Source organism: Vicugna pacos, chromosome 19, assembly GCF_048564905.1.
Source record: "Vicugna pacos chromosome 19, VicPac4, whole genome shotgun sequence".
Classification (NCBI taxonomy): Eukaryota; Metazoa; Chordata; class Mammalia; order Artiodactyla; family Camelidae; genus Vicugna; species Vicugna pacos.
Window position 1 is genome coordinate 43,425,195 of NC_133005.1, and position 26,571 is coordinate 43,451,765.

The 26,571-nt window shown below is 48.6% G+C and overlaps 1 protein-coding gene and 1 long non-coding RNA gene across 2 annotated transcripts in view; both read left to right on the top strand.

Annotated features, from left to right (window-relative positions):
* ZNF831 (zinc finger protein 831) overlaps positions 1–26,571 on the top strand; it is a 79,773-nt gene that overhangs the window by 33,646 nt on the left and 19,556 nt on the right. The window lies entirely within an intron of this gene.
* LOC140687480 (uncharacterized) lies at positions 90–14,377 on the top strand. Its single transcript, XR_012061867.1, has 2 exons — positions 90–443; positions 13,829–14,377. It is a non-coding gene; the product is annotated as an uncharacterized lncRNA (long non-coding RNA).

Below are 26,571 nucleotides of genomic sequence, written 5' to 3' on the forward strand. Positions count from 1 at the left end.
ACCAATGGAACTGCCCATTGGGGTATATCCCCCGCCAACAGAACCCAACAGAACCAACCAGAACTCTGCCAGTTGCCTCGAAGGGCAGAGCTCTCCCACCAGCACCTTAAAGGGGGCTGAGTCAAGCTGCCCCTGGAAACTGCCATCAGCTTCCATGTTTTTGTTCCGAAGCACCGTGCTGGGAACTGTAAGGGAGAATCGTGGTTCAGGGTGAAGACCGGCAGACAGGCTCACTGTCCACCCTTGGCTCACATTGGGAAGGACCCTGGCGGGTCTGTGAGCTCCCCCCTCAGAATCTTCTGTCTGTACAGCTGGGCTGTGGACGTTGGTCTCACCTACCCAGTGGCTCAGAGCAAGGATCTAGGGAGCTGCCGCGCAGAATCCGGCGGCTGCAGACTCTAAAGCCAGTGATTGGTGCTGATTGTTATTATTAACACCGCCTAGTAAGTGTACATGGATGAAAACTGGCATGCGCTGAGTGACAGATGAGTGCGGGGCCCGTGGTGACAAGGGTTTCTGCTGTTTAGTGGAGGACAAGGTCAGCGTTGGGGGCGGAGCCAGAAGAGGGGATGTTCTTGGGAGAGAAAGGGCTCCTTCTAGGAGTCCGGACGTAGGGAGAATAGAACAGAGGCTTTCTGGACTGGGGAGTGATGTGAAAATGCTCAGGGGCAAGAACGGCGAACCAGAGGGCGGATGGGAGCTGAGTGGGCCGGTGTGCGCGGGACCCAGTGCACGATGTGAGATGCCCTGAAGCCAACATTTCTGTTTGGGTACCACCTACGCTGGTGTCCTGAGGCTGCCAAAGAAATTGCTACAAACTTGGTGGCTTAAGAGAACAAAGATGTGTTTTCTCCCTGTTCCGAGGCCAGGGGTCGGACAGTCCCTCCGCGGGCTCTAGGGGAGGAGACTTCTGCGCCTCCCAGCTGCCGGGGGCTCCAGGCGGCCCTCGGCTGGTGTCCGCATCCTTCCAGTCTTTGCCTCTGTCTTCACACGGCTTCTCCCTGTGTGTCTGGGGCTCAGATCTCCCTCTGTCTTTCTCTTACAAGGATACTTGCCGCTGCCATTAGGCAGGCCCTAAATCCAGAATGATCTTATTTCGAGATTCTTAATTGAATTCCATCGGCAAAGATCTTCTCCCAAGAAAGCTCACAGTCAGTGGTTCTGCAGGTTAGGGCTTGGACATCTTTTCTGGGGTGGGGATGGGCCATGATTCAGCCCCTACGCCACCTGGACATCTTCTGTCCTGTCTGCGAACCAAGAGGAGGGACCTTGAAATGTGCTTCTAAGTGATACAGGCAGTGGCCCGCACGGACGTTTAGTGGACAGTAGAGGGCATCACCTGTGCTCTTGTTGTGGGTAAACAGTTTCGGTGGGAAAGTTTCATTATAAACATAAACCAATATGGATTCATTAAAATGGAATCACCCTGGCCACGTCCAGCAGGGCGTGGCCACCTTTGCTGGGGAGCGTCATCCGAGTGGCTCCAGGTAGCTTCCATCGTGCGTGCTGGGACACGGGCGCCTTTAGCTTCTCTTTGGGAAGAAGGCCTGGTGGCCAGCCGGAGGGGGGTGGGCAGGGCTCCGCGTGCGGCTGTGCGGATTGCGCCAGTGGGGACTGAGGTCCAGCCAGCACCAGGTTCGCCTGGCCTTACGCTCAGCTACGGGGCGGTCAGCCCAAGGCAAGGCGGTCCTCTCTCCTCCCACGGGGTGGGGGGCGCCCTCCATGCAGCCTTGGATGGAAGTGGGTGCCTCTTCCTCATGTGCACATGTGCCTGGTGTGCTCACAGCGACCTGGGGGGGCCCAGTGTAAGCAGACAGACCAGCTGGAAAGCCTCTGGTCTTTCATGGTCCTCTTCACCCCATGTTCCCTTCACAAACTCCCCTCGGCCTCAGGCAGTGGTCCTGCGCCCACTGTGTTGGGAGAAGCCCACTCCTGATCTCAACACCAGCCTCTCAGACCAAAATCCTAAGAGCAAACTGGCCACACCAATGAGTGGGGGATGAAACTAGACCCAAAGAGAAAAAAAAAAAAATCAGAAAACAGTATGTGAATGTGGAGATTAAAAAAGCCAAAAAGACCAAGAGGCCAAATGTCGTTCAGATCCCCCTGGGAACGTAGCTGCCCCATGTAGGTAACGCTGTTGCAGTGACAGCCCAGAGTGGTGACAGATGCCTGCAATTTCATGTTTAGTATTTGGACAGCCAGTTGAGCCAGAGGTCTGGGTCACAGGTGCCCATTTTCCAAGGTTCCCCTCCCCCACAATCAGGACACACACAGAGGCTGTCCCCTCAGGGCAGGGGCGGGCCTGCAGGGGCGGGCCTGCAGGCTGCGGTCTAAGCCCTGGCCCAGGATGTTCGCCACCCCCTGTTCCTTACTGAAGTGTCGGAGCGGGGACAGGGATGGCGGGCCGGGCAGACCAGCAAGCCCAGGGTGGACAGGACATGACGGACACCATGGGGTTGGGGGGCATTAAAATAAATACTGCCTGGAGCTCAAAGGGGCTGGGGGCGTTAACTGCCACCACTTCCCAAGGCCAGGATTTCACGGCCAAGGGACAGGTTCCGAGAGCGCTGGGTGTGTGAGGACAAAGCGCTGCTGCTCCAAAGGGCCTGAAGGCCTTGCTGTCCACCATTTTCAAACAAATTTCTTGTCTCCTTTGACCTGTCAGGTCCTGGCTGGAGAGATCAGAGCTGCCTTCTCAGTGAGGGAGTTGACCTCGCTGTGTGTGTGTGTGTGTGTGTGTGTGTGTGTGTGTGTGTGTGTGTGTGTGTGTGTGTGTGTGTGTGTGTGTGTGTGTGTGTGTGTGTGTGTGTGTGTGTGTGTGTGTGTGTGTGTTTGCGCACGCGCGCGAGCGCGCGCAAACCTGTATATTTTGGGGGGAGGTGGGGAAGACCCGTTTTTGACGGCTGGGCAATGATAGGGTGATCTGTTTTGGGTGACTGGAGGGGCTGTGACTTGGGAGAACTTGACAAAATCCAGCAAAGAGATTGAGAATAACCTTTAGGGGGAACCCTTTGGCCTTGATTCTTGAAAGCCAATTAGAATCAGCAAAACATTTAAAAATAAGTAGTCAGGAGCACTTGGGTCCAGGGGCTGAAATAAGATGTTTTTATTTATTTATTTATTTATTTATTTATTTATTTATTTATTTATTTAAACTACGATCTTATAACAGATTCTTTCTCCTCTTTATTTTGGAAGAATCTTCCTGTCCATGACTTATGAAGGTGAGAGAGAGAGGATGTTTTTGAAAAATATTTTTTTAAAGGATGCTTAATTCCCCTCTCTTTTAAACTATTCCAGTAGCTTGGTGCTAATCATTCCAATTAACAGAAGGCTTGACAGTGAAGTCGCCTGCAAGCAGAAGGCCAGAGGAGTCACGAAGGATAAAGACCTAATGCATGAGATTTTATGGTGATTGGCCTTTTTGAGACTCTCCAGCGAACTGAACGTATTTAAAGCCCAAATTCAGTGGTCTGCCCCATCCAAGTTTCCAGCAAAGGAGTGGGGGAAGCTGGAAGTTTCTTTTGAGATATCCAGTAGGTTGACTTGCCCGATATCCCAGGCTAAACGTGCCTGTGGATGGGCAAGGACATCCTGTTTCAAAGAACATCCCACCACGTTGCCTTTAGGATCAAGGCTGAGGTGTGGTGGTAGAAACTTGAGCTGCCTCCTTGAAGGGATTGGTAAAAAGCTGGTTCCTCGACATCGAGTGGTTGATTAGCCCAAGGAGAGCAAACATCTGTGGGAGGGTAGTCCTTCTAAACGTACTTTATGGGAGGCCCCCACCTTCCACCCCTGCCCTTCAGATTAACTTCCCCCGTGTAAGGAAACTGATGGCCAAGTGAAACCACAGATCATGCTCGAGACGCGGAATCCCACGAGGTTGAGGGAAGTGACCCCTGGGTTGAGTCATACCCAGTGGCAGGATCAGATGAGGAAAGAGGTGAGCTGGAGAAGACTGATGAGGAGAATTCCAAGAGAGTGATGTGAATATCAGAGACTTAAGAGAAGCCCTTAGAAAAATGGAGAAAGTTCTAGAATACTTTTTTGGGTGGGAAAAACCCCTCTTGGTGCTCTTACTGGGAAAGTAGGTATAAAAGGTATAAAAGTAGGTATAGCCTGTTGTCCTCCCGGTAACCTGGTGTAGGACGGACTCTGCGCCCCACACCTGGTTCACCTTGGTTGATGTCAGCAATTAGCCCGTGGTTTGCCATTCAGACCCAAATACTGAACACTTACTTTATTTTTGAAGGTTCTCTCACTTATTTTCATAATGGTTGGTTTCATTGGTTTTCAAGGTAAATCCTCCAAGTCCTTCATTTTCCACTCTTTCCTGTGAAATTTTGGTCCCTGTTGTGAAGGATTTCATTTTGGGTGGCTGTGACCTCAGTTCCTAAGGACTGTGCTGACCACGCCGGTAGGTCATCTCCTCCTTTGTACCTAGTGCCCAGAAGGTCCTTAGTGTTTGTTGAATGAACAATCAAATAAGCAGAGGTGAGTCTCCTTCACCTTAAGCTTCCTTGAAGCTCACCTTCAGTTGAAAGGACCTTGAAAACCAGGCCCCAGGTCTTTGTGAACAAAGGAAGGGACATGCAACCTGGCGGTTTCATGTCCAATTTTATTTTGGAGATGTGTCCAGTGGGGACCTGGTTCGGATGGCTGGGGGTGAACCAGCATGAAAGAAACTTCATTGTTCTTTTTCTCATAAAAAGAATTTTTTAATCTGAAAAGAAAGTTCCATCTTGCTGGATTTAATTTTGTGGAATCACCATCTTCAACTGCCAGGCTCGTTTATCTAACGCCACCTCGGCTTTACAGATGAAAGCTCTGCTGAGACCGAGATGGTGACCTTGAACCTAACAGGTGTTCACCCTGATGGCTCTTAACCTGGGGTCCTCACTCACAGGAGAAGGGGACTGAATCTTAAGTGGGGGATGTGTTTCCAAAGCCAGCACTTTAGTCAAAAATCACAAAAATTATCTTTGCACGTTCTACAAATCAATCATAAGCATATGCTTGGTGTCTACGACTCTGAGCAGAAGCTCTCACGCATGATGTATCTGAGGACCACTGAGGGCAAAGGCAGGAAAGAAGAAAGGCCATCCGTCCATCTGGGCAGCTTTGACGATAAACAGCAAGTTTTAGTCAGGACTTCTCAAATGTCCCTTCTTGGCCATGTGGTCTGAATCATTTGGTTTCAGCTTTAAGTCTCTGAAACTGTTGTTGTCTTTTTTTTTTCAATTTTAAAATTTTACATGGAAGTATAGTTGATTTCCAATGTGGTGTCCATTTCAGGTGTACAACAAAGTGATTCAGATATACAGATTCTTTTTCATATTCTTTTCCAGTATGGTTTATTACAGAGTATTGAATATAGTTCCCTGTACTGTACAGTAGGACCTTGGTGTTTATTTTTTGTGTAGTAGTTTGCATCTGCAAATCTGAAACTCCTAATTTATCCCTCCCCCACCCCCTTTACCCTTTGGTAACCATGTTTGTTTTCTATGTCTGTGAGTCTGTTTCTGTTTTGTAAATAAGTTCATTTGTATCATATTTTAGTTTCCACATATAAGTGATATCATATGGTGTTTGTCTTTCTTTGTCTGACTGACTTGATATGGTGATCTCTAGGTCCATCTATGTTGCTGCAAATGGCATGATTCCATTCTTTTTCACAGCTGAGTAATATTCCATCATATAAATATACCACAGCTTCTTTATCCAGTCAACTGTCGTTGGACATTAAGGTTGCTCCCATGTCTTGGCTATTGTAAGTAGTGCTGCTATGAACATTGGGGTGCATGAATCTTTTCAAATTAGAGTTTTCTCCAGGTGTGTGCCCAGGAGTGGGATTGCTGGGTTGTAGGGTAAGTCTGTGTTCAATGTTTTAAGGAATCTCCATACTGTTTTCCATAATGGCTGCACCAAACAACGTTCCCATCAACAGTGTAGGGGGGTTTCTTTTCTCCACAGCCTCTCCAGCATTTATTATTTGTGGACTTTTAAATGACGGCCTTTCTGACAGGTGTGAAGTGATACCTCATTGTAGTTTTGATTTGCATTTCTCCGATAATTAGTGATGTTGGACACTTTTTCATGTGCCTTTTGGTCATTTGTGTGTCTTCCTTGGAGAAACAGCTCCTTCACATGTCTATTTAGGAACTCCTTCACCACAGGGACCATTTTTTCCCTCAGGTTTTTGATTCAGTTGTTTGGTTTTTTTGTTATTGAGCTGTGTGTTATGACATCTTAATGGACTGGTTTGTTGTGGGGATTGACTAAGTTACTGGAGTTGTGTTTTCTGGGTGGTGCAGGAGGTAGCCAGTTTCAGAAGTCAAGGTTTAGGTTAAATGTGTGATGGGACCCTGCTGGGGAGGTCACATCTTACCTGAGCACCTGTCTTCCTGGTGCCAGCTTAAGAGCTGGGGGGCCCCTCTCCATTTGACAAGGATTACTCCATGTAATTGATGGTCAGCGGAAGACTCTCTCTTTTAGCTGAAAGGGGAAGTTCACCACCAAGCTGTGTCATGAACACGATGTCTCCACTGTTCACTTCCCGAATTAGGGTCTTAGGGACTTAGGAAGGGAAGCTTTGCAGGTACGTGTGTGTGCGCATTGTGTCCTCACGCTTAAGTGTTGTTTTTCCATTAGAAAAAGCAATTGAAAAACCCACACGTCCATACAAAGTGGGTGACATCACCTGAGTGAAAGGCACTCCTGATTTTCTTTTGTTGTGGCTACACAATTGCCGGTGCATCTCCCCTGATGGGGTCACTGCTCTGAAATGAATACTTTTCTTTTCCAAATGTGGGGCGCCGTGAGGATGAGCACACAGTGTTCAATTCTGTTTGCGTTTCGAGTGGGACGTTCTAGTCTCTGGGAGCTTAAAACCCATCAGCGTACAGCCCTCTCACCCTCTTCCTAATATCACAGTTATTGACCCTGGGCTGCGGAAAAGAATCTCATAATTAGATCTGCCCTGGTTTTGTGTTTCTGTGCACATTTCTTGCTCTCTAGCCGATGACATCTCAGCTTTTTTTTTTTTTATTCTTGAAGTCCTTTGTGCTAAGAGGACCTGTTCCATTAACTGAGACCTGTTCTATTTACTCCGATGCTGGGATACATTAAAACATTCCGTGGTGTAAAGAGTGTTCTTACATATTTCCTTAGAAATGCATTTTGTGGAGCCGAATGGAGGACGCTGATGTGGTTAAGGTTAATTATGCGGGCTTGTGCTGGGCACGTGGGAAGTCGTGCTGGTGCACAGACAAAAACTGGAGCGCTGACCAGGAGCCCAGCCCGGCCCCGAGCCCGGATGGCACATCTGAAGTCGCGCTGATGGAGGGAGATGTTTGACTGAATGAGATCTCCCCTGAGTTTACGGGTTTGCAATTCCCTGCCGCTGGCACAGCTTTCGCAGTGAACACGGCGGTGTTTGGGAGCCACGTTTCAGAGGGAGATTTATGAAAATTCTCCCAGTGACTGAACTCAGATGGCACTTTCAAGTCAGAAGCCTCACGCACATCGAATCCCCTCCTCAACAAATGCGTGACAGGCGACACATTCTCGTTTTGTGGAGGGAGAAGCAGAGACTCAGAGACTTGCCAGGCGCCACCCAGGCGATGAAGCTGGGTTATCCACAGTGTTTCCTAAATCCAAATCATTCATGTGCCACCTTCAGAAATGTCACATCTGCCTGCCCCCTGTGTGATTAGTGGCTCATGTGTTCCACTAAGCTCACTTATAAAACATAAGTACATTTATTTTAAGGGGGGACTGGTTGTCGATGCTGAAAATGGAAAGCCAGTATCACAGGCCATTAAGAGGACGTTACAGAATGAAAACGCTGGGAAGAATGTTTCCTTGGTCAGTAAATTCTGGTCAGACTCTGCTAGACTTCCAAGCGGTCTAGTTAAACTCTAGTTAGACTGCTGGCAGAGGACCACGAGCCCTGGGCATGCTCCCTTTGCTTAAAAAGAGATTCGGAGCTTCACTAGGTCCCATTTGTTTATTCCTGCTTTTATTTCTGTTGCTGGAGTAGTTAGGGGGGCGTCAGAGATATGCTGGGACCCAGCTGAGACTCCCCCCCCACCAACCAGAGGGGTTCAGGGAGAATCGCTTTCTCACTCTGTGATTCCGTCGTGTTTAACTCTAAGCTTGCGGCTCACCCCCGCCGGGGGTCTGAGCCCCCCTGGGACGCTGTCGCAGCTCACACCCACCTTTCTCAGGCAGTCAGAGCCCTTGACTCCTGTCGGCCACTCAATCCCCCCTCCGCGGCTGCACGCCCTCCACCTGCTCTGACTTAAACTCCGCGTCCAAAGAGGCAGCCGTAGAGGCCGTGGCACTTTCTGCAGAGACTCTCCGTCAAGCCGCGCCTCCTCTAGCACGCCGGGCCGGGGCCGGGGGCTGGCGGGGGCCTTCTGGGCAGTTGGAAGCCGGCATTTGTGAGAGTCTGGGACGCTGGGCCGGAGCCTGCCGCAGGCGTGCTGGCTCGGGCAGGTGCGGGGACGGTGGGAAGCGCCTGGGGTGCAGAGAGGAGGCGGAGGGGGGCCCTCTGAGCCCCTGGTGGGGGCTCATCCTTCTCCTGAGAGCCGTGGGGAGCCGCTGAAGGACCTGAGTGCCGGGGAGGAGAGGGCAGCGGGGACACCGTGCCATGTGGGCTTCAACAAGTTCACTCCAGGTGCGGAGTGGAGCGGGTAGCATGGAGACCAAGAGACCGATTAGAAAGCTCCTGAAACAGGTTGGGCACGTTTGTGTCGAAAAAGAACTTGGAAAAAGGGCTCTCCATGTAGAGGAATGAAAAGGTTAATTATTCATTTTTAATTACTCGTGGAATTATGAATCATACCTCTTTCAGCACGTTAGTATATGATGATAGGCTGGCCTTCCCTTTGACCACTACCTCCGTTCTCACCGCCCCCCGCCCCGCCAGATAAAACTACAGTTTGGAATTTGGGGTGCGTCTGCCAGGTGCTTATTTCTGCACGCACCTACACGTGTGTGTGCATGTCTGTGTTTAACATGAGCAGTTCCACACTGCACATCTCATTGTGCAGCTCGCCTTTTTTCACTCGCCAGCACTTCATGGGCTTCCCACACTGTTGATACATGGAGACCCGTCCCCACCTTGTAAACAGGGATCGAGTCTCTCTGGGCGGGGCTGCTGGAACTGAGGCGTCATCCTCCTAAGAATGGGTAGTTCATCACTGCCAGGGCCTCACAATCGCTTCCTGCTCTTTGGACCCACTGTCCATGACTCCTTGGCCCAAGCAGAGGGTTTCTCTTGGGAAGACCCGAGAGGAGGAATTGTTGGGCCTTTGAATGCTGTGGCGCACATCTTTAACACGTATTTCCAAGTTGCTTTCCATTTTACATCCCATCGATAGCCTAGTAGAATGCCTCTTCTTTCCTTGATCTTGTCAAATTTAAAAGAAAAAAATCCCCAACATGGGTAAAAGATGCTCCCCTTTTTGCGGGGGGTGGGGAGTAAATAAAGTTTATTCCAATAAGAGCAACTCATTGAGAGAGAAAACCATTTTAAAATTTACATATATGTCCTGTTCATTGTTTCTAAGAACAGTTTAGAGCTTTAGCTCTTTAAACTTACAGTTATCAAAGGAATAAAGCCAATTACAAAGTAAGAATCAACAGAATGCAGTAATCCGATCATAAAGGACAGTCAAATGTGCTTACATGTAGTCAAGAAATCAATAAAAATTATGCTCCCTTGAGCTTGAACGCCCGTCTAAACAGGGGGGCCTTTCCATCCCACACTTGCATCCCACTGGGGGGTCTGTTACCCAGACAGACTGTGAGGCAGGATGGCAATTTCCAGTGGAAAAAAACATGGAGGGAAGAAGAGATTATTTTTTTTAAACGACAGAGACGTTTGGTTTCTCTTGACCAAACTTTCAGTCCACTGGGTACAATTTAATGTTCTCTGCAAATATTAATAGATTTGTTCCTGGGCCGAGGCACGATGTCTCGGTCTGCTCCACGCCATCACTGCAGAGGACACCACGCCACTCAGGACTTCCTCTGTGCCCAACCAATTCATTAGACCCAGTTAGCAATTCGCAGAAGAGATTAATTGATTTGCAGGCTGCCGAGCCCTAAGTGTTCCTCAGTCACCTCCCAGAAAGCTCGGCGCCCAGGAGCCGAGAGAGAGAAACGGTGCGGCAGGTGCAAGGCTTTCTGCAAAGGCTGAGCAGCGTCTTTCATTCCTCATTATAAACAGAAGCCAGAGGGATGAATTTCTCAGCCCTTTCTGGCTTAGTGTGGGATTTGGGGCCACAGTCCAGACTCCCAGAATAAAATGAGAAGGCTCACAGAGCTGCGACTGCCAACACGATAGCGATGTTTCTGTTCACAAGCTTTTATTATCCCCAAACAGACACCCTGCTTCTCTGATTCTGAAATGTTGCTACATTTCAGAGGTGGAAGTTTAAACTCTGCATGCCTCTATCAGAAAGGACTCCTTGGGTTGGGAGGAAGAGAGACTTAATTTAAATTGGCCTAGACAAAACAGTTCATTGCCTCATGGAACAGAGACAAGGGATTCAGGCTTGGCTGGATCCAGAGGTTCCAGTGATGTCAGTGGGACTCAGTTTCTCTCCATCTCGTGACTCCTCTTCTGGGTCATCATCCTGGCCCCTCTGGTACCTGCCCTGTCTGTCCAAGCCCTGCATGCCTCCTCTATGTAACCCGAGTCCCCAGACTGAATCTAGTTGGCCTGGTCGGGGGTGGGGGGGCATACATCTCTCCTGGACCAGTCACTGGGGATTTGAGTGGCCCCGTCTGGGCCATGCACCTGTCCTTGTATGGACGGCTGGCCCAGGGCCACCTCTGCTGTAGCCATTTAGGGTAGGGGAGAAGCTGTTCCCTAAAAGAAGAAGGTCGGACAGGTGACCGCCACGGATGTCCAAAGGGCCTCTCACTCAGGGTTTCACAGAATTCAGCATCTGGGTGTGAGCAGTCATGCCCCCGAGAAAGAGAAGCAGGAGGCGGCCTGAGCCCTCCCCTCAAGGAGCCTGGGGACCGGCTGGTGGGCTGAGATACCTTTGTGAGCCCGATGAGGACTCACACGCAGTCACCGGGGCCCACACGGTGCCAGGCAGTGTGTGGGAGCAGGAAGAGAGGCAAACAAGAACACGACGCGGCCCCTGTCCTTAGGGAGAGCCCAGTCTGGCAGAGGGAGCCGGCAGAGACTGGTAAACAAGTCATTACACATGCAATGCAGTGAGCTCGCTGATATGATTAAGCTTCCAAACGAGGGATCCTGACAAGGCCGGCTGGAGCGGGGAAGGGAGAGCAGGCTGGCATAAACAGGGACATCTCGGGGGGAGGGCCACGCTGCCGACGCCCCTCCCCCAGACCCCTCCCTCCCCCGCCCCCAGCAGAGGGCGCCCCACCTGTGTGTGGAGCTCCCAAGCCTGTCACTCTTTCTCATCCCTTTTCTCCTCCTTGGGGCATAAAGAATTTTTGCCATACACACGAAACTGCTGGAAATGGAGGCGCACAGCACTTAACTACTATTTACTTATTTATCTAGAACGCTAAGTGTTTCCCTTGGCAATCGCTAATAGATTCCTGTAGAAATGGAGTGACATGTTCTGAATTCTGATTTCTGCGCCCAGAGGTGGGAGGGCAGAAATGGCGGGGGCACTTAGCGCTGGTTCCACTGGGCGGGTGGGAGGCCGGGACCGCAGCGCCGTTTAAGGAGAGGTGGACATCCGAGTATTTGAAAGATCAATGTGTGTTATGTTAAAAAGGTAAAAAAAAAAAAAAAAAGGAGTCACCTTTTTTCAACCCCAAACCTGAAATGGAGGCTGTTCTGCTTTTGAAGGACTTTCTGGAAACTGTTTTCATCTCAGAGTTGGAAGAGCCCCTTCTCTGCAGAACCCACAAAAGGGCCCTGAGTCTTGTTCTAGAACTTTCTATGTTGAAGGACTCAGAGGATGAGGTGAGATGAGAAGGGATGATTTCAACAGACTGACAGATGGGGACAAAATAATGAAGGGCTCAGGGTTCACCTGCTGGATCTTTCCTCTCTCACCCCGCCCTGTGACCTGGTCTTCAGGAGGGGTAAGACCTCTTTGGTTTTGGAGACAGGTGGGATGTTTGGGTTAATTTTAACTAAGGTGTTAGTGGCCAGGTGACGCAGAATGGTGTCACCAATGGTGAGCCTAGAGGGGAAGCAACTTTCAGTGATATTTGGACTGACGTTCAAGTACAGTGAGTCATAATGAGAAGGTAATTCTTCTCAATTCTCTTTTAAGCCTCTTGATTACATCATGGAAGAAGTCTCATTTCGATGCTAATACGTCTTTAACACCTGCCTAACCAGGTCTTTACTGATCCCCCTTTAAACAGACAAAGGCTAGGTTTTGGCATCTGGCTAGAATTGGAGAACACAGTTCTGTTATTCCTGCAGGTACCTTCTTAAGCCAGCGACATCATCTTACCCAGCTGCCTCCTCCAGTAGACGCTGGAAAGCCAAATGCCCCTCACCCTCAGCCCCCCTCAGGCCAAGAGTGGTCCTGGGAAGAAGCTTTGTTTTGGGGATCAGAAGAATTCACTTCCTTGGGCAAGGTCCTCCCTTCTCTTTCCCTTGGATCCTCATCTGTAAAATGGGGCAGTTTCTGAGTCTAGGTGTCAGAGGCGTTCCCCTACGCTCACTTGCTTAACCTGGTCCTTGAAAACCCCAAGAAGCCAGTCTAGGAATGTCCCACTCATCTGCCCAGGGGTCTTTTGAGACACTCCAGTGACATGAGACGGTGCATTGGAAAGATGCCGGCTTACCCAGAGAGGGCTCTGTAGGTGTGGTGGTGATTGTGGCTGACAGTGGGGGACTGTGGTCTCAGTTTCCACCCAGGTCTGGGGGAGACATCTACAAGCCAAAGGAGTGAGTCGGGGAACAGTGAATTTCAGATGGGGAGCTAGATGGTACGGGGCAGGTACTTGGGGGCACATTAATTTAAGCACATGGAGACAGATGGTGCTCTCCCTGCAGAGGTGAGGCTGGCCCCAAAGGTCAAGGGGACAGAGGGATCTGAATAATCCTCCATGCTCCAGCCCCATCCCTCAGGCCTCCCTGGCAACCGTGAGCTCTGCTGAGGGACGCTCCCTTCCTCTAAATAAATGCATTTAGCAGTGGCCTTTACCCCAGTGTTGGATGCTGTCAGGGAGCACGCAGAATCTGCTCCGGCAACAAGCACTGCTTCCTGCCTGAGCATTTGGAGAGTTTCCTCCAAATGTTTTTCTTCATCTGATTTTCAGTATGGCCCTGTGGGGTCAGGAGGGGGCTGCTGTGGCCATTCTCCATCCTCATGAGGCGTCTTGTCCAAGTTCAGACATGGAGGAGAAGAAGTGCAAGTTAAATTCCAAGGCTTTTCTTTTGGTGAAACTCCTTAAATTTTGGCTTGTTTATTTCCCGAACTTCCAGAGACAGGAAAAAAGTAATTTTCTTGCCCCCTCCGCACAGACATTAGTGGTCACTTCCAGTCATTTCCAGCTCCCCCTTTCTGCTGCGAGGCACCTGGCAGCTGGGAAGGGACAAGAGCTATTTCCCCTAAGTACTCGAGTTTGAAATTATTAAGTGTTCATTAAGCACCCCCGGGTGCAAAGCACTCTCGGAGATGTTTGTTTCTCGATTTTCTATAATTTCCTTATTTTTCTTCCCTCAGCTAAAGGCAGATTGAAAAATGAACTCAGTGCGTTTGAGTCTCTGAATCACAGTTAATGTGTGACGCCCCCTCCCTTAACCGCACACTGTTTCTCTCCTTTCCCATCAACCCGATAAAGTTCTTCTTTCACCCCTACTCAGGGACGGGAACTTTGGGGCTTTGTTCCTGACTACCTGCCAGGAGGAAAGGAGTGCAGAAGCCGTGACCAGCACTCACCCGGACTGCGGGTGGGAGCGATGGAAAAATCGAGAAGGCGGCGGAAGCAGCCTCTGATGGGGCCGTGGGGCTGCGGCCAGCTCTGCAGCCGCCGGAGCCCCGGGCCAGGAGGAGCCGGGGCTGATCTCCCGGTGGCGGCGGGGGAGGGGGGCCGGAGGGGGGTCCCCCCCAATCGGCATTAGAGACCCTTGAGAACCGCATCTCTGCCTGGACCCTTCTGGAAAAACACAGGAGCTCAAAGCCCCCCTCCCGTCCGCCCTCATGCCCCGTGATTTTGAGTCTTACGTGAGCAGAGAGAACGGCTGTTTTTCTCTTTCTCCTTTTTTTTTTGACAGCAACCTCATATAACCTCAAAAGTTGCCCATGAATTTACCAAAACTTTTTTTATGAAACTCTTCTAACCTCTGGTGGGGGTTAAAAAACAAGCCCTGTGAATTCATTATCCAGAAAGAAAAAAAAAAAGTGAAGCACGACTTTTTATTTGATGTGAAATCGTCTTCCAAGCTTCAAGGGAGCCCCCTAGTGCCGGTCTGCGAGGAACCGGCAGGCGCGGCCCCGCCAGCCTGGCTGCTTCCCAGCTTTGCTGCTTCCTCGCAGGGGACCTGATCTCCCCCAGATGCGGTCCCGGGAGTGGACCGGACCTCCCTGCACGCGGTGGGGGGGACCTCTGCACTCGCAGGGTCCTGCTCTCCATGCCAGGGGACCCCTTGGCACCACTTTATCTTCTGTTCTTTGGAGTTCAGGTGGCTGAACTGACGTGCAAGGTTGCGGCCCAAGGGAGGGCTGGGGCGGTTTGGATCCGAGGGCCCGGGTGCTTTTTGAACTAGACTGGACCCCCCCTGGCTGAGGAAGCGACTCTTGCCACTGGCTCAGCACGCGGGCGACCCCGCTCTTTTAGGTCCGTTCACCGCTCCCAGGGAAATGCCCCAGAAGGGCGAGGATGCAGAACCAACCTGAATGAGGGAGGCAGAAGCCCCCGCCGAGAACCGGAAGGGCGGAGAGGGGAAGGAAAGAGAAGGGGATGAGACGAAGGGGAAATAAAGGACCAAATGGGGGCGGGGTGGGGGGAGGCGGGAGGAACTTTCCGGGGCCCCCTGTCCGGAGGCGCGTGTGACGCAGAGCGCAGGGCTCTGCTGCAGACGCGGGCTCCCCGTCTTTGCACAAAGGGCAGGACTCCTCAGTCTTTCGGTGCAAGTTCGGGAGATGTTGCTGTCCTCCCCACCTTGTAAACATACCGGTTCTCCCTCAGAACTGGCCACTTTTTAAAAGACGAACACATAAAGAAAATGTTAAAAGCAACTGTTCCAGGCTAGAGGTGCGGGAGAGGAGCGCGCCTGCAGCAGCCCGCCCAGCGGGGGCCCCAGCCGGGGCGACCGTGGCGGGTCGCGCAGGGGAGGGGGGCGCCTCAGCCTCCCCACCAGTAACGTGGGGATGGTGAGTAACAGTGTCTGTCTGGTAGGGCTGTGGAGATACCCCTTCCGTATAAAATTTAAAATCGGGCTTAGCATCATTTTTTTTTTTTTACGGTGAGCAAGCCAGCTTGTTAGTATTAATCTCTCTGTCTAGAGAAGCCAGGGAGAGACCCAGAATTTTCCATGAGGTTAAATCTCCCGATTTTTACACGGTAATGAATTCCCATTCAAAAAACAAACACTGGTCTGAGCCCCAGTGTTGTCAGGGACTCTGAGCTCCCTACTTTGCAGGCTGCCCTGAGGAAGGGGAGAGGGAGGAGGAACCCGGCTGCCACCCTTCCCTGTCACCTACCACCCCCACATCCAGGCACTGGAGCCAAATGTGGAGACCCGTGTGGTCACAGTTCTTTGGGGGAGAATGGATTTTGCGGTAAACTACCCCTTTCCCTCTCCTCTGGGAGAATGTGCGTGGGGAGACCCACTCTGAGTCTGTGCATACCCGGAAGTCTTTGGAAGCCAAATGGAAATGAGATGCCACGTGGGCAACCACCAGGTCACGGGGGCGGGGGGGCTTCCTCTCCTTGTCCCTGGAGGCCCCGCGGGTCCCTCCCGACCAGTGTGTGCTTTTCATCAGCCCTTGGTGCTCCGAGGCACATCTTGGCTTCCATCTTTGGTTTGGCGACATCCTTTGCTAGGCTGGCTTCTCATGAGTTCGTGCACCAGGAGAGGAGAATGGGGGACCACCCCTCTGCCCCGTACCATCTCAGGTTTCCTGTGTCCCCTCCTGGTTGGCATGCTCTTCTGCCCGGATACCTGGGGACGTGACTAATTGTCCACCTACTCCTACTGCTTTGATCGGTCCAACTGCTCTTTGCACCCCCAACCCACCTCCGGGACGAGGTGGCTTCCCTCTTTCGTCCTCCAGGCATACTGAGTATCTATTTTGCTTCCAAGGGTGAATCAAGCCATTTCACTGAGCTCCCATTGTCTCCTAAACTGTTGAGACTTTAAAGCTTCTCCAAGTGTCCTAGAGAAAGCAACAACAGAAATTACATGCCACAGTGATTCCGAAAGCATTAGCGAGAAGACTACTGAGAACCAAAGACACGAATTCCCATTTGTCTTTGTTCAGAAGAATTAAATATAATACGTTATTGATTTTTTTAAAATCCGCACATTAGTGGTTCAAAAGAAACTGGTTTTGTATGTTTTAATACGAAAGCAATTATTTTCCTTTTAAAACTGCTTCCTGGGTCTGGAGGTTGTTTCAGTTTTTTCTTTCTTTCTTTCTTTCTTTCTTTCTTTCTTTCTTTCTTTCTTTCTTTCTTTCTTTCTTTCTTTCTTTCTTTCTTTCTTTCTTTCCTTTCTTCCTTTCTTCCTTTCTTTCCTTTCTTTCCTTTCTTTCTTTCCTTTCCCTTTTCACTCTGCAGAGCAGAACACCGCACGTTGCTACGTGGGGAGGGCAGAGCTCTTCATTTTTCACTTACTAATCTCGATCTGCTCTACCCTTTAAATCCTGTCTTGTGTTCTATTGTGTTTAATTTCAATTACTTTGGATTCATTTAAGTAGCATTTCATTATAGAGCCAATGCATAAACGTTTTTTAAATTAAGAAATGGGGGAACGTTTTTTATTGAGTTTTAAGTAATTCTGTATCAGAGCTAAGAAAATCCCCTTAGCCTGCGTTAGTCTGGAAGTTTCCTTGAAGAGGAAGACATTCTTTGGGATTTTTGTTTGCCTTTGTTTTCCTTCCCCCCACTCTCTCCTTGGATTTTCCACAGCTGGTTTAGGAAGACTTGCTTTGGTTCTGACAGCTTGAGGCTTTCAATGCTTCTGAGGACAGAGGACATATTTCTTCTTTGCTCCCAGTTTTGCCACTCAATAAATTTGAGGAGTCACGAAGCAGTCATCTGCATAGTTAGATAAGGAAGAAAACGATGATTTCTCCATTATTTTGCTTAGAAGAATGGGGAACTAGATTAATCACTGTCTGATGGAAGTGCGTCTTTGTAAAAGAGACTGGCTCTTCTCACTGAAGTCATGATTGTGTCTCACATGCAGACATGTTGGATGGTTTTCCAGGGGCTGGGAGAGACAGTCCGGGTTCGAATTTTATGTCTGTCACTACATGACCTTAGGTAAATCCTTAATCCCACCTTCAGTATGGTTAGACAGGGGCTGGGGACCAGCAGGTGTCCATGGCACCCGCCCACGTCACTGTCTGGACCGAAGGCAAGTAAGCAGTCTGTAAGAGTCAGTGGAACATCCCGGCCTGGGTTTTAGTTCTCAGTAGCCTGGGACCAATATCCAGCTCAAACAGTTTTAAGCACATGATTGTTCATGAAACAAGTCCCTGGCTGGGTCTGGGTGCGGGAGGATCCAGCTCAGTGGTAGAGCATGTGCTTAGCATGCACGAGGTCGCGGCTTCAATCCTCAGTGTCTCCCTTTAAGAATAAATAAATACATAAATAAATAAACAAACCCAATCACCCCCCAAAAGGAAAAAGCATAGCAAACAAAGAATTAAGCTCAAAAATCAGTAATTACATTAACTGAGAATGGACTAAATGCTTCTATTAAAATAAAACAGAAACAGTTTTCAAAGTAGGGGAGAGTATAGCTCAGTGGTGGACTGCATGCTTAGGATGCACGAGGTCCTGGGTTCAGTCACTGGTACCTCCCTTTAAAAAAAGAAAGCAGGAAAAACAATGTCAACAGGGTTGTGTTTATCACTCTTCCTGTCTGGGTGGCCTTCATTCTTGGGCGTGTGGTGCCCCCGCCTCTGGCCCCAGCTTACATCCTGCCCACCCAGCGACTGCAGCAGAGGGCCTTCTACTTGAAGTCCCAGCCCTGACTCTGAGGTAGTGAGGTTTGGGTCGGATACCAGCTGCAGACCTTCTGTTTGTCCAGATGAGCAGAATCTGCCCACTCCTCGAGACGGGAGGTGGTGATTGATTAGAATCCAGCTAACTCATATTGAGAAGAGATGTGCCCTGGAGGAGAATCCAGGTGGAGGGATGGCTGCTGAACTCAGAGGACCACAGAGGGTTATCACAGCCCACTCCTGCTCCCCAGGTAGAGGAGACCAAGGAGCAGGGCGGTGGCACTCCGCACACTGTGCGCCACAAGCTCATAGCTTCAGTGAGTGCTTCCGGCGCCGCGCCCAGCTCCCTTTTCAGGCCAGGCGCTCGCCCATCCCCGAGTCCTAGCTGCTGACCTCTCCTATCTGTGTCCTTCTCCAAAGGGTGGGCCCTTGGTGATGGGAGTCACTTTGCCCCCAGTGTACACACAGACACTGAAGGATGGACCATAGCCACTGACTCCTTTTTCTTTAAATTTATTTTTAATTGTTTTTAGGGGTAAGGTAATTAGGTTTATTGAGCTCAAGACCTCGTGCATGCTACGCATGCACTCTACCACTGAGCTATACTTCCCCCACCTTCCCGCCACTGACTCGCTGATGGGGGATCTGACCACTCAGCCCTTTTGCCTCCAAGTGGGACAACTTTTGTGATGCATTTCACACTCCAGAGATCCCTGTGGGCGTCTCCAAAAATCACTGTTGTCTGACTTCCGGCTTTTCTCATGCCTTTCAACTTTCTCTGGGGAGCACCCCCCTCAATCAGTCAGTTACACAAGAACCCAAGATAACTGTTATCTACACATCCTGAATCACAGCTATTGACCACTTACGCCCCAACAAAGGCTCTCCCCTACTTTCTCAACACAAAGATCCACAGGACCAACCTGAAACAGAGCATCAAGAGGTAGATGAAGTAGGCAAACTTCTACTTACAGTATTTCATTTATTTCCAGTTGCATATACACCTTTAAATCAAACATTACATAAAATATCAGGGTAGCAACATTGTGTTTTCTGTTCACATTTCACGAAGCCATTCTAGCTGAACTTGGAGCATGCATCTTTGATACGGGCTTTTGTCATCGCTAGAGCCCCCAGTCTGAGTCACCTACTCGAGATTTCAGAGCACAGCATCTTCACTTTCATCCCGGCTCTTTGAGATGTGGCGCTTTTAGGATCTGAGTACAATGCTATCATCGAAATGTACCCGCTGCCGTGAGCCAGAGCATCATTTACATAACATGAGGACAGTCACTTTCATTTCTCAGGTAGATGCCTGTTCGCAGTTTCCACCAAGTAAACACAGCTTACTTTGCTTTTTAAAGCAGTCTTCGAGAGACCTGTTTACAACAACACCCAGTGCTTATAATTGTGTCCCAAGCGCCTGGGAAAAATGACTAAATTTTATGAAAGGTGCTCCCTTGCTGTCACCTTTTGGAAACAAATTTTTGTCGGGTGTTATCTATGAATGATCTAAACCAGCACTGATTCGGTTCAGGCTGATGTGTCTTCCTGAATAGTATGTGGTAATTCAGAATGAAGTGACTGAGAGCGCTTCCTGCAAAACGGGGGACTTTGTAAGGATCTGATTAATAAAGCAACCCCTCTTCTGAGGGGTAAATTTTGAGGTAAAAGCTTCTCAGATCCTTGGGCACATGTGGTGCTCAGCATACCACATCCCCTGAGTGGTCAGCAAAGGAGCGGAAGCGGGACCAGTTGGTCTCACTGGACTCGGACGTGATGTTCTGAAAAGAAAGTGAAATCTGGGAGGACGCGGAGAGGGATGTTTGCTTTGGTATAAATGGAGTTCTGAAAAGACCCGATACCTGCGGGGGGAGGCTATGGCTCAGTGCTAGAGCATGTGCTCAGCCTGCCCCAGGTCCTGGATCCAATTCCCAGTGCCTCCATTAAAATAAATGAGTAAATAAACCTGATTACCCCCCCTCCAAAAAAAAATTTATAAAGACCTGATATCTAAATGATGATCCAATCGTCCAGGGATAGTTGGAGCAGCTGTATTTTCCCATGCGTTATTTTAAAAAATCATTCATTTTAACCTTCTTTTTATAAACATCTTAATTCTCGAACTTCAGATATATCCGTTGCTCAGCGGTGTCACAGTTTTTGAGTGACGTCTTACGTTATCTAGTAAGAACAATAGGGCTAATCTCAGCCCTATCAGTGGGACGCTTTCATGGACCAGTCATGATTCTGAGCCCTTTGGCTTCTCTCACGAAGACTGAAAATAACAATGGATTTTAAAAGGCGGGTAGAGTTTTATTTCTCTCACAAATAACCACGAGGCGTAAGTAAATCCGCCTAGTGTGGTGGCTCCATCGTGTGGTAGTACCCAGCTTCCTTCTGTCTGTTGCTCTGCTCTGCTCACCATAGGTTTCCCTTTCTCATGGTCTAGGATGGCTGCTCCAGCTCCTGCTGTCACATCTGCACTCTAGTTAATAGAGGGAAAGAGGAACAAGGGGGGCTAGCCTTCCCTTTAAGGGCACATCTTGGAAATTGCATTTATCACATCCTCTCACATCTCTTTGGTCAGAACTTAGTTGCCTGCTCACGCTTGGCTGCAAGAACAACTGAGAAATGTAGTTTTCAGCAGAGTGGCAGCACACCCCATTTAGAAAGTGGGCTCTCATTAACAAGAAAAATAATTAGAAATAGGGAGGCCATTCTTATGCTCCACCACAGGGGCTTAGCGATATAGACAGGGCGAAAGTCCAACATTTAATTTAGATTCACTTACTGTTCATGCCAGTAATGCCATTTTCCAAGTACTATTTCCATGCTAAGATTTCCCTCTGTGTCTTGACCATGAGACTTTCTTTTTTCTTTTTTTTTTAACATTTTTTATTGATTTATAATCATTTTACAATGTTGTGTCAAATTCCAGTGTAAAGCGCAATTTTTCAGTTATACATGAACATATGTATATTCACTGTCACATTTTTTCTCTGTGAGCTACCGTAAGAGCTTGTGTATATTTCCCTGTGCTGTACAGTATAATCTTGTTTATCTATTCTACAGTTTTGAAATCCCGTCTATCCCTTCCCACCCTCCGCCCCCTTGGCAACCACACGTTTGTATTCTATGTCTATGAGTCTGTTTCTGTTTTGTATTTATGCTTTGTTTGTTTGTTTTTAGACCATGAGACTTTCTGAGCAGTGGTAACGTTTTATTCCTTGTCCTGTACCCCATCACAGTAAAAAGCCAAATTAAAAAAAAAAGTACAAGCAGGATTTTGGAATTCTAGTCAGAGAACAGCGCGTTTTTGTTTGTTTCTCTGCGGAAAGCAAGTGCCACTGCTCCAGGAGTCCTGACACTAACACCCCTGTGCGCGTCTGCAGGCTCGGCAAGCGCCTTTCCTTCCTAAGTTCTTTCAGATGCTGCTGCTTTAACCCCTTTGGCTTGCTCCCCCCGCCCCTCAGTTGTGAAACAGGGAGCAAGGTTGCCTCCTTCGGCCTCACAGTTCCAGGTCCTGCACCTGGTGGTGGCTGGTTTCATCCTCGTCACTTCCGTTCAGCCCTTGCTGCTTTTCCTCCGTCGCCCACTGAGGAAATCTCAGATTACATGGTGAGCAATGGTAATAGCAGTCGTAAACACACCTTGCTATTATTTACACAGAACAAGGCTGCGCGAGGGTGTCCCGTTACTCGTACGTATGCTGATGTTTCTTCCCGTACCCCCCAGTGATCCCCCAGGGAGAACACGCGGGGACACCTGTATATCCCCTGAAAGAAAAGTCCTGTCGTTGTGATGGAGGGGACTGAGGCTGAGGAAACAAGAGATGGTTTGTACCCTGGGACGCACCCTCTTCCCTTCACGGGAATTGGGGCTGAACATCGTGGACCCCTAGAATCTTCTTTTTCAGATTACCTTCAGACCTGTCACTTAAAGAGAACCACCCCTTTAAAGGAAAAAAAAATCCTTGATGAATGCAAATTGACATTAAATGGAGTTTAAAAAAAATGATCGGGGTTTTTAAATATAATTATAATCAGTGGTAATAGTGGAGAGGAGTCAAATCATTATTGATCTCCCTCGTGGGGGTAGGAAGAAAGAAATGCTGGGAATGAATTAGGAAAGGAGATTTTCTGTAAAGCCTGACCAACGATGAATGCTCCCTGGGATCTGCCTCGGCCCTGGGACCCCCACCCTAGATGCTGAGATGCCGGGTGCTTAGTTAATCCTTGAAGCACCTCCCCCTGCAGACAAGTCTATAGTCACATCAAAGGGGGAAAATCTCTGGGCAGGGCTGTGTTTGCCATTTTGAGGAACGAGGGGAGAACAGCGTGGGGTCTGAGTTTTGTGGTTTCACACAGGAAGCTCACTCCACAGGTATATATTGAGTACCTACTGTGTGCCACTCACTCACAGCACTTTAGGTGCCGGAAAAACGAGGGCAATCAAGACAGGCCAGGTCCCCTCACTCACAGGGCTGACGTTCCAGGTGGAGGGAAACGGGGCGCCAAGCAAAACTTCATGACTAAGATAACGACACGTGGAGCTGAGGCTGCAGGCAGTGCTGGTAGGAGTAACAGCCCCGCATGCTGGAGCCTTGACCCCAGGTCCTGAGCTGGTGCCTGTGGAATCGACCTACCTGAGTCTCTCAACCCTCCTGGCAGGAGGGGCTCGGTTCCTCCTATTGCGCAGATGAGGACACTGAGGCACAGAGGGGACTGACCTGTGCATGGGACTGAAAGATTCTTTACAACCGTATAACAAGACTCACTGCCTGTCGCACGGGACACTGGCTGGCTCAGTCAACTCCCCTCCAAGATTGGAATACTACTCAGCCATAAGGAAGAATGAACTAATGCCACTTGCAGTGACATGGATGAACATAGAGATTGTCACACTAAGTGAAGTAAGTTGGACAGAGAAAGAGAAACATTATATGATGTTGCTTCTATGTGGAATCTAAAACAATACAGATTTTATTTACAAACCAGAAATAGACTCACAGACAGAAAACAAACTGTGGTCACCCTGAAAGGGAAGGGAAGAGATAGATCGGGAGTTCAGGATCAGTAGATCCACATGACTGTATATAAGAGACATAAACAACAAGGACCTACTGTAGAACTGATTCAGTGTCTTGTGCTCAGCTGTAATGGAAAAGAAATGGAAAATACATATGTGTGTGTGTGCGTAACTGAATCGCTCTGCTGGACACCTGAAACTAACATTGTAAACTGACTACAGTTCAATAAAAATAAGAATTAGAAAAATTTTAAGTAAAATTTTAAAAAATTATATGGAAAAAAAATTTAAATGATTGGCTTCAGCCTCACAGGGCTGTGATTTTGGCCAAAGGTCTCCTCCCAAATTTGCCTTTGGGCCCCTACTGCTGCAGTGGGGACAACTTGGGTAGCAGAGACACAGGTGGTCTCACCAGAATGAAGGGGAACTCAGCTATGTCTGTGTCCACACTAGACCATAAGGTGGCTGGAAAATAAACTGCAAACCAAACAAATAAAAGACCCCAGTCTCATCAGGAAATAGCCAAGAATTTAAATTCTACTGAAGCCAAAGGTTTCAAGATGATAACTTCAGAAGCAGAAGAGCACCCACGCCTCTTCCCCATCGGCAGTACCTCCAACCCCATCAGCACAGGCCGGGCGCTGGTGGTGGGATGGAGGTTTTACTTACCAGCCCTCAGGCCCACCTCAGCCTGATCCCAATCACGTGACAGGAATCAGGTGGAGACTTTGAAGAGGTCTCAGATTCTTTCCAATTTCCCTGAGGATCAAAACGGACAGCTGCCCTCAACGTGTGTCCACCACTGATGGGTTAATCCTTCTCTCTGGAAGAGAGAGAGAGAGAGAGAGTGTGTGTGTGTGTGTGTGTGTGTGTGTGTGTGTGTGTGTGTGTGTCCCCGACACTCTCCACCCCCTCCCCACCTTCTGATAAGGAATGAAGGAGAAAACAACCCAGACAAGCCCCTCACTCTCGCTGCTTTGCCTGCCTCTGGTTGCTCCATCCTTCACCTCTCTCTGTCCTCAAAGAATTGCTCTGTTGCTTCTTGTTGTTGAGACGGGCTTCATCATTGGCAATAAATACCTTCTAATGGAAACCCTAGTGGGTGTGTGACCTGGGCAGCACGCAGGGCAAGCTCAGAAGACCCCACACGTGGTCTGATGATCGCTGGATGCCTTGAGATTCTTTTTCCCTTCCAGTTTTATTGAGATAGAATTGGCATAGAGCACTGTTATCTGTTTAAGGTATCAAGTATGATTTGACTGACATCCATCATGAAATGATCATCACTGTAGGTTTAGTGAACATCGATCCTCTCATACAGACACAAAATTAAACAGAGAAGAAAAAAGTATTATTTCCTTGTGATAAAAATTCTTAGAATTTACTTTCTTAACAACTTTCGTATGTAACATACGGCAGTGTTAATTACATTTATCATGTAGATTACATGCCTAATACTTATTTATCTGATAACTGGGCATTTGTACCTTTTGACCACCTTCGTCCAATTCCCTCTCTCTTCACCCTTGCCTCTGGTTATCACAAATCTGGTTGATCTCTTTCTCTGAGAGTCTGTTTGTTTCTGAAGTCAAATTGACTTACAACCCTATGTTAGTTCCTGGTCTACAACATGGTGATTCAATATTTCTATACATTTCAAAATGATCTCCACAGTAAGTCTTGTTCCCATCTGTCACCATACAAAGATACCACGTAATCATTGACGACATTCTCCACCCTGTACATTTCATATCCATGACTTACTTCTTTTGTAACTTGAGTTTGTACCTCTTAATCTCCCTCACCTATTTCTTTCCTCCCCCAACTCCCCTCCCCTTTAGCAACCACCTGTTCTCTGTATCTATGACTCTGTTTCTGTTTGGTTATGTTTGTTCATTTGTTTTTTAGATTCCACACATAAGTAAACTCATATGGTATTTGTCTTTTTGTGTCTAACTTATTTCACTTAGCATAATGCCCTCGAGGTCCATCTATATTGCTGCAAATGGCAAGATCTCATTCTTTATTTATGGCTAAGTAATAGTCCATTGCATGTATATACCACATCCTTATCCATTCATCTACTGATACTTTGATATCTTGACTATTGTATGACTTGGAATCCTTAATCATTTTGAATAAGGGCCCTACCTTTTCATCTGCACTGAGCCCTGCCGATTGGGAAGCTTGTCCTGACAGCTCAATACCCTGGATACTGTTCGAGAAAGTGCTTTGAAATAGGAGTACTGAAAAAAAAATATGTGTATGTTTACCTCAAGACCTACCAGGGAAGGAAAAATGCTCTCATGGTACATTTATCATGATCATGATTCATACAATCCAGTCTTAGAAGAAGAGCTGCATTGTGTACATAAGACCTAAAGAGTAAGGGAGAAAGTGTGGACTTCCAGAAGGTTTTTAGGCTCCTCTTATCTGTGACAGGGTCCAACTTTTCTTCTCTGATGCCCTGGACAGTTGGGAGGAGTCCTGGTCAGATATTTTGTACGCTGTCCTGCTGGGCTTTGTCTAATGGTTTTCTCATGGTTAGACCAGGGTGATGGGTTTCTGGAGCAAGACCAGAGGTGAGGGGCCAATCTCATCACATCACACCAAGGATGTGCGCCATCAGCATGACTCCTCACTGCTGATGTTCACCTTGACTACCTGGCTGGGGTCTCTCAGGTTCTCTGCTGTGAAGTTATCTCACACCTACTCCCACCGTTAGACTTTTCGTCCACTGGAATTCCGCTTCGTTCTACAAGAAGTGTCCAAGGCTGCCTCCGTGTCTCTGTTCTACACTGATTTGCTTCAGTTGCAAACTCTGCCCTCTGCCCTGGAGATTCTCCCCACTCACCCCATTCCGTCTCCTGTGACGCATGGTGTAATTATTATTTCCGGAACAAAGGTAAGTCAGAGCCACTACCGGAGACCAAGTTCGCCATCGTCTTTACCCGAACCAAAGCATTATTGGAAAAGTAAGTTACTTTTATTTTCCTTGAATATATTTGAGATGAAGTGCATTAGAATCCTTGCTGAGAAGATGTACCCAGACCCTGTCATCAGAGGAGAGATGTCACCTGAAGAACAACAGCAACAACAACAAAGAACCATAGGGTACATTTCCGCACTAAAACCTATTTCGAATGTTATTATTTATGCTGTGCTGCTTCATCAGTTCCCATCTCCTCTCCCTGAATCTATTAGCAGATGGGCAGAGCTGCCTTTCCCTCAGAGGGCCTTTGTGGTAATGGAGCCCACATTGTATTCTCTGCCAGCTAGGGCAGGGTAGCAGGTTGGGTGGCAGTGGAAAAAAATGGGGAGCCTTGGGTCCTCATCTACGGGGGAGAAATACTTCTGAGGTCGGCAGATGAATAATTTTTTCTAAATAGAATTTTTGAAG